The sequence below is a fragment of the Hylaeus anthracinus genome, unplaced genomic scaffold, assembly GCF_026225885.1.
Source record: "Hylaeus anthracinus isolate JK02 unplaced genomic scaffold, UHH_iyHylAnth1.0_haploid 3, whole genome shotgun sequence".
In the NCBI taxonomy this organism is placed as follows: Eukaryota; Metazoa; Arthropoda; class Insecta; order Hymenoptera; family Colletidae; genus Hylaeus; species Hylaeus anthracinus.
Window position 1 is genome coordinate 382,942 of NW_026535284.1, and position 15,574 is coordinate 398,515.

The 15,574-nt window shown below is 40.5% G+C and overlaps 1 protein-coding gene across 6 annotated transcripts in view; it reads left to right on the forward strand.

Moving 5' to 3' along the window:
• LOC128894209 (chloride channel protein 2) overlaps positions 1-15,574 on the forward strand; it is a 217,173-nt gene that overhangs the window by 130,054 nt on the left and 71,545 nt on the right. The window lies entirely within an intron of this gene.

Below are 15,574 nucleotides of genomic sequence, written 5' to 3' on the forward strand. Positions count from 1 at the left end.
AAATGTTACAATTATATTTACTAAAAATACAAATGAACAAAAAGAAATTAAGAGAATTAAAGGAACAATAATTTTTAATGTTTATTTACAATTATTTAATTTGTAATTTTCTTCATTTTGTACATCTACAATTAGTACATCTTGTATTTTATTTCGTACATTTAGTTTCATTTATTGGAGGTAATAAATTGGAGTTTGAATTTAGTAAATTTAACACATCTCAGCGTAATCGGGGTACATACATATAAAACAAACAAAAAATACACGTCAAATTGAGTAACCTCCTCCTTTTCGAAGTCAGTTAAAAATTTCGATATGGGGTCCAAATACATTAATATCACTAATTCCCAAATTAGTTATCATTTTATTTTTATTAAATGTTCGATATGATACTCGTCAACTTGTAAGCATTGTTGTGCCCTCAGGCAATTTTTAATGATTTTTTAATATCGTGGGTTTCGAAGCGGTTGATGAATTGAAATTCACCTGTGTTTGAGTGAAGACGAAGGATCGTACCTTTAATGATGTGCTCTTGGCAATGTTTTTATTCAATATTTTATTGATTTACAATTTTTTTCTCCGTATGAAAAATTAGGAAATAGAAAATTAATAATTTTTTTATGATAACGCACTTTTCCAAAAAATCTGAAAAAATTACACACTAATAGCCGTAATGTTGTGCTATAGCTGTAAAAATATGAAGATGGCCACGTAAGTAATTAAAGCTGTGGCGTGAGAGATCCTCTATGCCACTCGTTGTGTGGAGGGCCACGCCGTCGTGAGGCGTCTTAGTTTTCGGTGCGATAGACTGACCAGGTTTGGCTATTCCGGGTATGAGCTTCTGCCTCGGCCAACTATCGCAGGTCGAACTTGACGCCTCGCTAGACCTAACTTGGCCTCAGGTAAACTACTCGCAGGGTGGCACAAGACCGATCGGTTGGGGCTATTCCGCGTAGGAGCCTTATGCCGTCACCGATGGTCACAGAGCTTCTAGTGAAACTAACGGTACATTTGCAGGGAACGCAGGGAAGTTTTCGCTCGTGTGGGCGCTACAATCTCCCCCTCTGGACACGAGATCGTCTCGATGAGAAGTCCAGGAAATTGCGGTGGTGGTTATCCTTCCTTCCTTCCTATGGGGCGGGATGCTTGCGTGGCCATCCTCAGCGACGCAGCGACGGTGCAGGCGTACCTGCCACGGTAACCCTGCTGCTGTGCGACGCATTGGGTCGTCGTGGTTGCTGCTGTTGGCTAGCCATTAGATTAAGGCTAGCGGTCAGGTTGCGTGGTCTTCCTCTGCGACGAATCGGTGTTACCGGAGTGACAGAACCGGCGTGGTCATTTGCAGGAAGGTTGCATAATTGCGATGCTGAGGTGTGGTGGACGCCTAACGGCGTCAGCAGATCATCGCAAGCGGCGATCTCGTAGCTTGTTGGGCCCACAGATCTTAAGATGACGTATGGACCATCTCGTTTTGGGGACAACTTGGATGTGAATCCCTTAGAAGCCTTACTCAGTGTATGAGTGGCTACCCATACGAGGTCTCCCGGAGAATACCCTGGATCTAGTCATCTAGTCGTATCAGCTTGTCGTCGTCGTCGTTCCTGCAGGTTCTCATTGTTTTCTCTGGCTTGGCTGAGCGTAGTAGCCAGCTGAAGTAATCGCGGGGTGATCTCTGGGATGAAGTTCTCCTGCGTGATGATTGCTCTCAGGTCTCTAGTTACGTCATCTGGAGTGCGAAGCTCTCGCCCAAATGTCAGATAGGCAGGTGAAAACCTGGTGCTTGAAAAATTTGCCGTGTTCATGGCAAATCTTTTAGCTGGTAACTTTTTCTTCCATGTATCATGCTGATTTCCGACTAAAATCGCTAATTGGGTCTTTAGATCACGATTTTTGCGCTCTACTGGGTTGGCTTCGGGGTGGTATATTGGGGTCAAGTGCAGGTGCACTCCCAAGCAATACAGCGCTTGTTGCATAATGCTGCTGATGAACTGAGTGCCATTACCAGTTGTCATGCAGCGGGGTACGCCATAGTAGAGGAATATTTGATCGATGAGCGTGGTTGCACAGGCTTCCGATGTCGCATCTTTGAGCGCGTAAAGCTCGCTCCATCGGCCGGCGGTGTCTTCCACGACGAGTATCCATCGGTGTCCATCTTTGGTAGGAGGCAGTGGACCGAAAAGATCCACTTATATGACTTCGAAGCGGTGCTGCATCGGTGGTGTCTAGATGAGGCCGGGTGGCTTCAAATTTGAAGTTTTGTAGCATTGACACTGTACGCAGTCTCGTACGTGTTTGACGACATCTCGTCGCATGTGTGGCCAATAAAAACGGGTTGCGATCCGTTGTAGGGTTCTCTCAGCTCTAAAGTGACCAGAGCTCGCTGCGTCGTGGTACTCGTGCAGAATCTTTTTCTTTTCTTTATCAGGTACTACGTATTGTGCCTGTTCAGTCTCTGATTTTGGTGCGAATCGATAGAGCACTCCGTTTGATAGTAGGTACCCCTTCTGCGCCCAACGGAGAAAATTCTCGTTTTTCTCCGTTTCCTCGAAGCACTCGATGATTTTTTTTATCTCTTCGCCCTGAAGCTGCTCCTCCCTGAGGCTGGCACTCCCCCTAGAGGGAAAGTCGACGCTGACGAGTCCTATATCTTGCTCCTGGTCTTTAGGTGGGTTCGGTGATCGTGACAAGTAGTCAGCTACCACATTCGACTTTCCAGGTTTATATTCGACGTTGAGATGGAAAGGCTGCAGAAGAAGGGCCCATCGCGCGAGGCGCTAACTGGGTGTTTTGAGTCCCATTAGCCATCATAGGGGTTGGTGATCCGTGGTGACGGTGGTTGGAACCCCCTCAATGTAGCCTCGGAACTTGGCTACGCTCCATACTACAGTCAGGGCCTCCGTCTCTATTGTTGAATAGTTCTTTTCGGGCGGCGTAAGAAGTCTGCTGGCATACTCCACGGGGTGCTCATGTCCCTCAACTTCTTGTAAGAGAACCGCGCCGATTGCGTAATCGCTTGCGTCCGTGCGAAGCGTGTATGGTGTTCCTTCGTTTGCTGGTTGAAGGATAGGAGCTTCTGTTAGCTTGTTTTTCAACGTTTCGTAGGCTTCTTGTTGCTCCTTGGCCCATACCCATGGAGCTGTCTTCTTAGTTAATCGCGTTAGTGGTTCCGCGATGGATGCAAAGTTCTGTACGAATCTCCGGAACTAGAAGCAGGTCTGGATGAATCCCTGCAATTCCTTCAGGTTTTTTCGGAGCCTGTCGATCCTGAATATCTTTGATTTTCTGTGGATCCGGAGAAATCCCTTGCGTCGTTATTAGGTGCCCTAAATATTTGATTTCCTGGGAGAAAAAAGTGGCATTTACTTCGATTCATTCGGAGCTTGTATTTCCTTAATTGCTGTAAAACTGCTGCCAAGTCCGTCAAATGCTCTTCGAACGTTTTTGAGAGTATTAGGACGTCGTCTAAGTAAACTTCTATCTGTTGTCCCTTCAGTCCGGCTTTGAAATGGTTCATTAGGCGCTGGAACGTGGCTGGAGCATTCTTTAGTCCGAACGGCATTCGTCGAAAGCAGTATGTTCCGAATGGCGTGATAAATGCTGTCTTCTCACGATCTTCTATTCTTACGGGTACTTGCCAGTAACCTGATTTCAGATCGAGAGTTGTTAGAAATCTCGGATTCGGTGCTGCGTGGATAAGATCGTCCAGTCGTGGTAATGGATAAGCGTCTGTGATTATGATGGCGTTTAAGCGTCGGTAGTCGATACATACTCGGGTAGTTCCGTCTTTCTTGGGTACCATTACCACCGGCGAGGCCCATGGAGACTCTGTTTCCTCAATGATTCCGTCTTCTAGCATTGCGTTGATTTCTTCATGGAGGGCCCTCTTTTTTGCGGGGAACAGTCGATACGGAGGCACCGCTACAGGTAACTGATCGCCGGTGTCGATGCGGTGTTCTGCGTATGGCGTCGGCTCTCCCGTGGGTTTAAATAGCTCGCTGTTTTGCGTTAATAAGTTGTTAACTCGTTCCTTTTGGGTTGCGTCCAAAGCTTCGGCCTCGTCTAGCCGGATGAAAACTCCTTTTCCATATCCTCTTGTCGTCGCGGTTTTTTCTGTGTCCATGGGCGGCTTATCTCGAATCTCGAATGTCCCAGGCGTCCTTTCCAGGTGTTTCATCTCCTAGCACGGCTTCTCGTTACGAGAACTAGCATCTTTCGATTCACTTCTGCTAATAAGTTTCGCTTCTCTGCTACGAATACATCGATGGATGTACTGTCTTCTTGCTTGGTAGCGAAGAATTCGCCGTATATAGCATAGTCTGGGCGTTTTGGAGCAAATTGGGCGTGAAATGCTTCATTCACTTCATTCATTCGCCTTCTCCCAAGTGTTGACTGTGTTCTTGATTCCGTGCCACCAAATGGCAGCGTCTCCTTCCAATACCAAAGGTAGGCCCGTCAGTGCATGGGCGTTAGAGATGTTCTCGATCTCCTTATAGATCGAGATGTTCGCCAAGAACTCGTCTAATTTTTGTTTGTTCCGGGCTCCATCGTACCGAGCGGTACATCGGGCGAAGCTTCCTGCAGGCTGGCTCGGCGTTGGTGCGGGAGGGGGTGCTGCTGCGTTTCTTGCTAATACCACGTTCAGTAGGCGCAGCAGCTGGTCCTCGGTCATCTGGATTGCCATCGCGTGTCGTGGACTCGTCCTCCGCTGCGACTCATCCGGAGTCTTTTCCTCGGGCTTCGGCTCCTCAATCCCGTCTTTTCGGTGAAGACGAGGTCGCTTGCCTCGTCGTCGATGGCCGTAAGTTGGGCCCCAATTGTGGCGTGAGAGATCCTCTACGCCACTCGTTATGTAGAGGGCTAGGCCGTCGTGAGGCGTCTTAGTTTTCGGTGCGATAGACTGACCAGGTTTGGCTACTCCGGGTAGGAGCCTCTACCTCGGCCAACTATCGCAGGTCGAACTTGACGCCTCGCTAGACCTAACTCGGCCTCAGGTAAACTATTCGCAGGGTGGCACAAGACCGATCGGTTGGGGCTATTCCGCGTAGGAGCCTTATGCCGTCACCGATGGTCACAGAGCTTCTAGTGAAACTAGAGTAACCCTTGGCGGAAAACGGGCCCGTATTTATATGGTTTTTGGCTAGCGCTGGTCGACCAATAAGGCGCACCGGAGCTTCCTATCGGTTCGTGGGGGGTGCTAACGGTACATTTGCAGGGAACGCAGGGAAGTTTTCGCTCGTGTGGGCGCTACAAAGCAATATAAAACTTTCTCTCAATTTTTTAATGATCTTCAATTTTTTTGACTACGTTCCATCCCTTCGAAAAATCTGAAAAAAATTAGCGATTCCTAATTCTAATAAGAGCTTCATACGGCATAAATACAGGGTATAGCAGGACGGGTGGTACAACCCAACAGGGGGTGATACTACATGTAAAAATAAGTCAAAAAAAAGGAATAACATTTTTTCGTTTGACGCTTCGTTTTCGAGAAAATCGAATTTGAAAATTCTATGCAGTACGCGTGGCACTGGACTGTCTCCCCAAGTCATTGTTCGCTACAAGTTTCCTTTTGCTTACATGTTGTAAGCAAAATGCATCCGTATTCAATACTCGGAGTCCAAGCACTCGAACAACCTGATCGTGTCGCACGATTAAGCTTCTGCGACTGGCTGCTTCAACAGCATGATAACGATAATCAATTTACATCGTACATTTTATGGACAGTGGACAAGTGGCGCGTGTTTCTAGCAAAGTGTGCTAATCCACCGTCAAGTTGCAAATACATTTTGTTCACTGTTATTTTCTTATAGACATGGTCAGCATGATTTTAATCATCAGCATCAGCATAACCATCATCCTAATGATTATTGGTATCGTAGTCACGCTACTGTCATATGAATATTTGTTCGAATTATAGGAATCGATCCCCTTTTGAATCTTGATATCCGAATCGCTTGAAAACATGAATTTGTGTCACTGATAGTGATACCATGAAAGCAAGTGGTAACAGAAGTTGACGCCATTGACTATGGTATACTATTGGCGTCAGTAATTACTTTACATAAAAACCGTGCTTAATGTCATTTTAACTATTGTGTAGAAAGCAATTATGCGTATATTCACAGATACCAGAGATGACCATAGTCGTTGTTAGTATAGTAGCTTAGAGTGAGGACGTTGATTCCATCGATAAAACAGTGACCCTGTTCTCGACATTATGCCTCGGCTTATTAGAGTATTCGAGATGTTTCGCGCACCTCGCTGCGCATGGTAACGTACTTTGAACGGTTGCCAAGTGGATGAGAAAGACTACATTTTATATAAACGTTCACGAGTACAACCAGTAATAACAGATTACAATTCCTGTCAGACCTGGGGAATAATCATTCATCAACGTTAAACGAAATGTTGTAGATAGTATCTAGATACTGGTAGCCTTATTGTCTTAAAAATCTCCATAAAAAAAAAAGTGGAAGACGAAACAGGGTACCCACAAAAAAAATGTAAGAACTTTATAAAAAACTACAAGAAAGTAGAAAAAGATGTGAAATCGAAATGAGCTGCCAATGCATAAAGGTGCTTTCCAGCAAAGCGCAAAGGCGACACTGTATAACAATGTAAAATTCGGTGTTTTCCAACTGCGTAGTTAAAATGCTGTTTTCAACAGTGCTGACGTACACACCCTAATGACAACTCAGTAATGTGGTGAAGAAGCTAAATAGCGTAATAATAATTGTGATTGTTCAGACATTTGCCTAGTTTTCTTGGCCTGGAGGTCAAATGCTTGGCGTGACCAGCCAACGGATTCTCAGATCATCAATATCCATACTTTCTGTCTCGCAGATTTTCAGATAATATGTTACTTTAAAACTCTAACAATATTATGAGAACACTTTCATTGTATTGCGTTTTAAAATATTTCTAAAGTCACTTATCAAGCTTTCAGATAATTTGTCAGTTTAAAACTTTGACAATATGAGTACACTTTCATTATTTTGCATTTCTAAATAATTCTTAATCATCGACACCTTGACCTTTACATGACTGGCTGCAATTTGTTAACGAACAACCTCCAAGCCTGTGGGTATCTCTTCATATCCACAAGCTCTACATAAAAAGTCTAAATTAAAAACACTTTGGTGGTATGGATCCATATTAAAAACAGTTTTCTGTATGTATAAAAGTATCTTAAATGTGATGACTCACATTTATAACCATAGGCTTCAGAAACTAATTAACTAGTTTTCTAAATGAATTTTATGCCACGGTTACGAAATTATTTTCTGTATATCGTGAATTTGTTTACACATTTTATTAATTCATTTTCACATCTGACTTTGTTTACCTGCGTTGAAAGGCATTTTTTAACGAAAAATGTTTAAAATACTCTTACAAGTCAATTTTATCCAATGAACATATGCAATTAATTATAACGATAACGAATTGTGACTTTGGACAGAGATATCAATAAAAAATTGTAAGGTTTACAGAAATACTTAGAAAAATATATAACGTTGAAGAAGTAACAGCTGTTATCAACGAAGATAGCGATGAGGATTAAGGATGACGACACAATTTCTACTATATTGTAACTATAATATTAAAAATAAGTGACTTGAAAATTAATTTCATATATTACTTTAGTATAAGACTTGTTAAATAATATCGTAGTTGATAAGATATTCAACAAGAGAAACGGTGGTATTAGCGCTCCAAAATTATTCTTATGTATATATTGCATATTAAAACATTATAAAAATGTTTTTATTTTTTTTAAATAAGTATTTATCAATTGTTATATTGTTAGAAATTTAAAAATATATAAAAAGTATGCTGCGGCTCAACAGCCGAGTACCTTACCACTTGCGGCACGGACGCCGCGCGCCGTTGAAAATAACGTATGTGGAGTAGAACGAGATTGGTGCCAAAAGAAGTCGTCGAAGTAAAAAATAACAAATTTTATTCAACCTAATCGTTCATACATTAAGTATTATGTATTTCATAAAAAGTATACAGAAATTCTGTATAGAAGTTATTCTTGTGAGAGTTGGTTTTGGTATGCGTGTGAGGAAAAGAGGTTAGAGTGAATCAAGTTAAAAAAGCATGTGCGTGGCGTTAATGATGTCTTAATCTTCTGCTCAATTATTAAATATATTAATCACAAAAAGTGTCCAAAAATTTGTTCCACCTTCCCACAATTCTAACACTGAAACAGCGAAAAAAATCAGTTTTTGCTTTTTCCAACCACGGCGCACCACTCCTAAAATTATGAAAAAAATTGAGGATAATAATAACAATAATATATACTTCCTGTAATTATATGATTGTAGTTCTGAGATTCTTTCGATGCAAAACCGGCATTTTTCATCATTTTTTTTCGTTTTTTATTTTTCACAGCTTGAATTTTGAATTGAAAAATCTGAAAAAATTCTGAACCGTGTGCCTCGCTAATTGAAATATCCTTAATTCTTTTAAAAATTTTTCATGCAATAGGATGAGAGAAATTGGTCAAAAACATGGTTTTTGGTTTTTCTTTTTTTAATTCCTCACTAGTCTAGATAGCGACTTAAAACTTGGCACAGATTAGTCTTTTTTGATAATATACAGAATACATTATCGCAAATCGAAATCGGTCCAAGGGCACTTTTGTCCCCCAAACCCGGATATACTCTGGTGACCTGTGTTTTAAATTACTGATTCGTTTTGCGTATTACGTCTTTCTACTTTAAAATTTTTATTATTTTTTAGTAGATCAAAGATAACCTATTGTTTCAATGATGGTTTCAAACGTGGAACTATTTGTTGAGACCTTGTGATACTGTGTTTGATACTGTTGGAAATGTTTCTCGTCTCCATGTTGGCAAACATGCACATATATACTGGAATGTTTCTTTTTCCTCGTTGGCAGCGTGCGTGCACCATCTCGTGATATATACCAGTAGTCTCTTCTATGTAACATGCTTTTCAATATTTTCTTACATCATTAAAACTTAACTAAAAGTAAAACGTCGTACTCATTATGTAACCCTGTAACCTTCGCTACAAATACATATACAAGTACATCGTACTATTGCAAATTGTCATCTTCTATTTTCATGAGGTGTGACGGACCTCGCGTGGGCGGCCGGGAAAGCCGCTATTCAACAAGCTTGGTCGCAAAATTCCCACGGACGAATTTGTTTATAAAAATTTGGGCGTCAGTGCCAAGTGCACCCGTCCGTTACTTCCGTCCTTCCGGCTGCTCTAGCGGAGAGCGAAACTCAAGGGAGGTCAGAAAAGAAAATAAACTCTGATCCGCGTACGTTTAATCGAAATTCTTTATTCGCACGAAATTTACGCGGGGAATTCCGTGGTATAATCACCGTGAAGGAAAAGGTTTGGCGACCACGCGCCGAAAGGGGAGCGCGACGCAGAATTCCCGATACAAAAAAGAAGTATCCGAATGAAAGAAAAAGAATATCTAACCGGTGCGACGTAAATCTATGGGGGCCTCGTAAACAAGAATCCGCCCTAGAATAAAATACAGTCAAAAGGAAAGATTATGCCGGGAATTAACGACTGCGCGTTTCGAAGAGGCCCTTTCCTTTGAAACGCGACTCGTTTTCTAACCGCATAAGGCCACGCGGGGGACGACTGAAGTACACAGAGGGAACTGCAAAAGGGTTCTTGCCTCTGGGGGTGGTCCTGTCGTATGCAAGTGCACCGGAGCACGTCCGCGGACACCCACACACATGATCCGTTCGCTCACCCACGCGTGCACACAGACGAAAACCCAAACAAGTGGGCCCTACCTGGGTTTTCCTGGCCCTTAGGTGCTGGATCGCCCTTAATGGGGCGGCAAGGGAGCAGCAGCCACTCGCGAGCGAGAAAACGCAAAAAAAAAGGAAGTACACTCTAAAAATGCTAAACGAGCAAAGAAACAACAAATTGTGAAGGCAGGCGTGACGCTCGCGCGACGGTCAACCATTAATTGCCTTTGTTCCGGTTTTTTGGCCGAAAAATCGGCGTCGGCCGTTTTCGGCGCTTTTCGCATCGCCGGCTCGTGGCTCTCCCCACTCAAGATCCGGAGGGGCTCCTCTCGTCCGCCACGTCCTCTCTTGGTGGCGGCTGCATCTCCGTTCTCCCCGACTTGCGACCAGGCGACTTGCCGCGAATTCGCGGCGGCGGGGGAGGGGGTGACAAAGGGCGCGAGAGGGAAAAGGTCCCTACCTCCGCGGGCGTATGTGGCGGGGAGGGAGCGAAGCCCTTTCGGGGATCAGCGTGCTCTCGTGACGGGCAGAAAAGGTCTGCCCCGTCACAGAGCATGCAAGCATAGAATGGATAAAATATGTTGCACAAGTCTCCACGCTCAAAATCATCGTTGACCATGATTTACGAATCGTTATTCTTTTGAATGCAAGGTGCAAAATGTATACTTCTAGGCTAGTACTTCTAATTTAACTTTTGTTTTCATTTAATGCGCTTTCACGAAAGCTTGCATTAAATGTCGCATGTCGAACACTTTTTGGCGTAACATCTCGAATTTTTACATTTGAATATGTTGTAATCTTCAATGATATTTGTAACGTATCTTGAAGAATTAACAAAAATTTTGAAAATTGTCAGTTTTACAACTGTTTAAATGTTGTGCTAACTTGTTTCAAATAAATAATAACAATTGAACTAGCCAACTTATGGAAATGAGCTTTCACTGGCTACAGTAGACATAAAAGTACCAAAAAAAATTACTTCAATTAAAAAATGTTGAAAATGTTTCTCATCTCCATTTAAAAAAAAATTGTTTTAAACGAATGGCTTGTTTATGCCATACTACTAGCCACACTAACTAGCCACACATCGACTTGGACAGCGCTACTTACCGGTGCATAATGAGAGCGCGAAATTCAAACGCACTTCTACATTCCCGTTAATTGAGCGCTTTCTAGATATCAAATACATATACAGGGCGTCCCAAAACTCGTGTTGGAGCCGGAAATGGGGAATAGCTGAGACGATTCTGAACAACAATTTCCTTTGCAAAAATGTCGGTGGGGGCTTCATTGTTGAATTATTAACGAAAACCATCGACCAATCACAGCGCGATTAGCGCGCGATGTTTGTCGTTTTTTGCTTATAAATTTTAAACTAATGCAGGAATATCAATGCTTCACGGAGATAAAATGTAGGTGATAAAAATACCTACGAAATGAGACCTCGAACGTCTCGATCGGATAATGAGGAATGGAGAAAAATCTGGAAAACCGGAATATTCGGCGTTTTTTCCAGAAATTCGTATCTCCGCCATTTTTTAAACTGAAGCGCTGGCCTTTTGGGAACAAGTAGTGATTGATATGTTCTTTATGTGTGCAAAAAGCGGGGATTGTCGGATATGTGTTTTTCTCACAATTGCAATCTGAATTTTTCAGTGCGCTTTTTCCCATCGGCCCTATATACGTAAAGGTATATTTTTGGGACACCCTGTATGTATATACCTTTCTTCTCGGCTGCCGCTGTGTCCCCCACCACTCGACCGCGATTGAGCGTTCGGCTGTGTTTAGTCAACTTTACAAGGACTTTTCTCATACTTCAACACATTTTATCGAAAAACTAGAATATAAGTTTTGTAATACACGACGTCAACTATTCAAATATTTTTTAAAAATAAAAATCGGTCTTATGATAATGCATAATATACCTATTAATCTACGCATCCCATTTTATGTAACTGCACAATCGGTTTGGTGTTACTATTACTAGCCAAGACTGGCTAGTGCACCAGGTCGCTACGCAGTTAGCTGAGCGCGCGTTAATCGGGTGTTGTGATTGGTCGGTGTTTTTCGTTAATAATTAAAAAATGAAACCCTCATCGACATTTTGGCAAAGGAAATTTTTGTTCAGAATCGTCTTAGCTATTCCCCATTTTTGGTTCCTACGCGAGTTTTGGGACACTCTGTATACCTAAAACTAGGAATAAAAAAAAATATTCAAACCATAAACGCAAAAGAAACACCTTATCATTAATATTTGAAACAAACTTGTATTAGTACGGTATGCAGTAAAAAAAATTGTTTGCTTAACCTAACAAACACACAAAAAGAAATTCAAATTCGTGTTACGCCTAATTCGGTACGCAATATTTTATATGTTTAAAATCTATTAAGCGGCGACGCTATAGAGCAAATGAACCGCAAATCCTCATGATAATCCTGCAAACGGGAAAGCGCACAATAAGTATACTGCGTAAAGGCAATGACGCCTTTCTAAGCAATGCCTTTATCTGCCATAAACGAACACTTAAGGACTCGTTACGTTTATCCGTCACGCGTGACCAACATGCAAATCTTCTCGCGTAACGTACATATTACATACTCGTCTAACCTACGTATGTACCTACACAACGAAGTGCATGTATGTATAACTGCATTGAAATGTGCACTTATCGCTTTCGAACACTATGCGGATCCGCCACTTCCGGGGGCAGTGTCTGCAACCTCTCGATTTCAACGGACCGATTTTCCACAATTTTCACAGGCACGGAACTGAAATAAAATTCTTTCTGGCGTATTTGTACACGATCAACTGTTCCTGGGAACAGAAACAAGTACTTACGATACCACTCATAAATAGAGCGTGGATCTTATGAATATGCAACGTGGGCGAATAAAATGTTTTCAAAAGGGGATTTAGGGTTTAGTTTTATATCAAATATAAATCGTATTGGATACATACAATGATATTGCATACTGTTAGTTTTATTAGGTATGTTCGAAATAAAACTTCCTTATGAAAAACAATTCGTATATTTGTGAAACCAAAAATTCTTTGCACGCCCTCTGCGTCCGAAATATCAACGTTGCATTTGAGAAACCTTTAACCATGTTTCCAACACATACATTGTTTGTAATAATGAGCATTAGCTTTCCTTCGTCAAATTAACGAAAGTAATATTTCTTATAATATACAAGACCTTTTATTTATCGTTACTTTAATAACCAAAGTGTACCCTTATCATTCTTCTCTATAAAAAATTAAACACAAGAAATAAGGAAAGACAACTTATTTTTTAAAAATAAAGAGGGTTTTGCAATAAACTGTAAAAAATCTCCGAACAGAAAAAATAAAGTTATTTAAAAAGTTATTGAATTTAAAATTATGTTTTCATTTGAGAAACGAGAATTTTATTGGTCGTTAATTTGTCTACACTGTGGCTATTATTTTCTTTTAGCGTACTATATACATGTACATATATTATATGTGTAGCCTGACAACTCTTTCTGAATTCTAACACATTATGCTAAAATCTCAATTACAGTTTGGTATGATCTTTGATGTCATGCCAGCGTCGGCGCTCCAATTAACGTTAATTTAAATTGATTTCTATGGAATCAATTTTAAGATGTCCATCTTTTTAAAAGTATGACCATGAGGAAGACAAGTAAGACTATATCTGTTTTTTTCGATTTTGTGAATAGTGGACTACCATTAAAAAAAATCGCTATTGTTTAGAACAATTACAAAGAAACATAGTTAAACGATTTATTATTTAATTTGAAATGATTTTCATTTGCTACTTCTATGTCTTCACTGTTACCCCTGAAAATATGTCTTCCGTATTCAAATATCGTTAAAGATTACAACATACCGTCATTTTGTAAAAATCCGAGATGTTATACTAAAGAGGGTCCGTTTCTCCATGGTATCCATGGATCCAGAGATAAAAAAGACTCTTCTGGAAAGGTATGTAGTCTTCATAAAAATCGAGCGACCATATCGTTCATTTGTATTTAATACATATTGCTATGTACTAAAAAGAGGAAAATGATCTAGACTGAACAAATCGTGATTCACGTTTTACAGAAAAAAGTATATTTAACTTAATCTGAAAATGAAGTGAGCAATTTCTATAGCTTTAATATTCCTCCCATAACGAGTCTATCAATTATATTCCAAGTTGGTCACGCTCGATTATTAAAATTGGGTTAGAGGCTGATTGCCCAGTGGAACGTGGCCGTCGTTGACGTCAAGTCCTTGCACACGTTCCCTCAGGTGTCGCCAATATTTCAATCCTCGGTCGTGAACTCATTTTGCCATTATTTGACGGTCTCTCGTCTATACAGAACACTAACGATAGATTCATTTTCCACGAAACGCACCGGCTAATCGATAACGTGAAATCTAATAATCAAAAAAATCGAGCTGTTCTCATAATCTGCATCTTTTTACGTGTATATGAACAAGTTCAATTTCATTCTATAACGATTTCTTTCTTTAACAATTTCATCTCAAAAAATCTTTGATACATATTGTATCAATCCGTCTGCTATTCGCACGTAGTACTGTTATGTCGCGAAGGATAGTTTGAAAGGGTTCTCTCGAAAAAGCTTCAATGTCCTTGGTACAACAAAATTAATGGAATAGGTTGCGAAATAAGAATACAGAACTGTACAGGGTTCTACGCGTTCTACACGTAAGACACATATCTGATCTTGAAGTTGTGTCACACATGTAAGAATGTTCCTTCATCGGTCTGGTGCACTTTCTTTAGAGTTTTCTAAGAGCAAGCTTTCTCATAACTCGAATTTTCCGAATTTAAATCAAAATTGTTATACAGTTTAGAATTTCTACATGTCAAACAATGCAAAATAATGATTAACTAACCGCGGAACTCCAGCCACAAAATCGACATTTCGTATACTGGGTGTCTACGTATAAGTTCGGACATACGCAGGATGTCAATTCTAAACAAAATTTCCAACAAAAAATTTCTCTTAGACATTTTCTTTGTGTCGCCTTATTCTCGAGAATTTTCACTTTTAATATTTTTTCTGCGTTTTCAACTTGACAATCTTTAAACGGCCATAACTCCACCAAATTACAGTGGAAACTTAAAACTAAATATACCATTCGAAAAAGCGTTAAATTTCCCATCTCCCTAATGCCAAACCAAAATTTATTACGTAGATTTAACAAGTGAAAAATTAGGTCAAACTTTACATTGTGAAAATTTTTAAAAATTTGACTTTTTCTGTATTCGTTTTTCGGTTTCAAAGACATAGTTATTTGGCAAGCACTCCTCGAGAAAAACTTCCTCTTAATTCAAACGTCATTTTCTCCCTAAAATACCACTGTAGAATTTTTTTTGACAATACCATTCAAAATCTGAGACTTCGAGAAAGTTTTTCCCGAGGAGTGCCCGCCAAACAACTATGTATTTAAAACCGAAAAACGGATAGAGAAAAAGTCAAATTTTTTAAAATTGTCACAATGTAAAGTTTGACCTAATTTTTCACTTGTTCAATCTACGTAATAAATTTTGGTTTGGCATTAGGGAGATGGGAAATTTAACGCTTTTTCGAATGGTATATTTAGTTTTAAGTTTCCACTGTAATTTGGTGGAGTTATGGCCGTTTAAAGAGTGTCAAGTCGAAAACACAGAAAACAAATTAAAAGTAAAAATACTCGAGAATAAGGCGACACAAAAGAAATGTTTAAGAGTAATTTTTTGTTGAAAATTTGTTGTAGAATTGACACCCTGCGTATGTCCGGACTTATACGTAACATCCTATATAGTTTCTTAACCCCCAAGAAAGTTACAGCG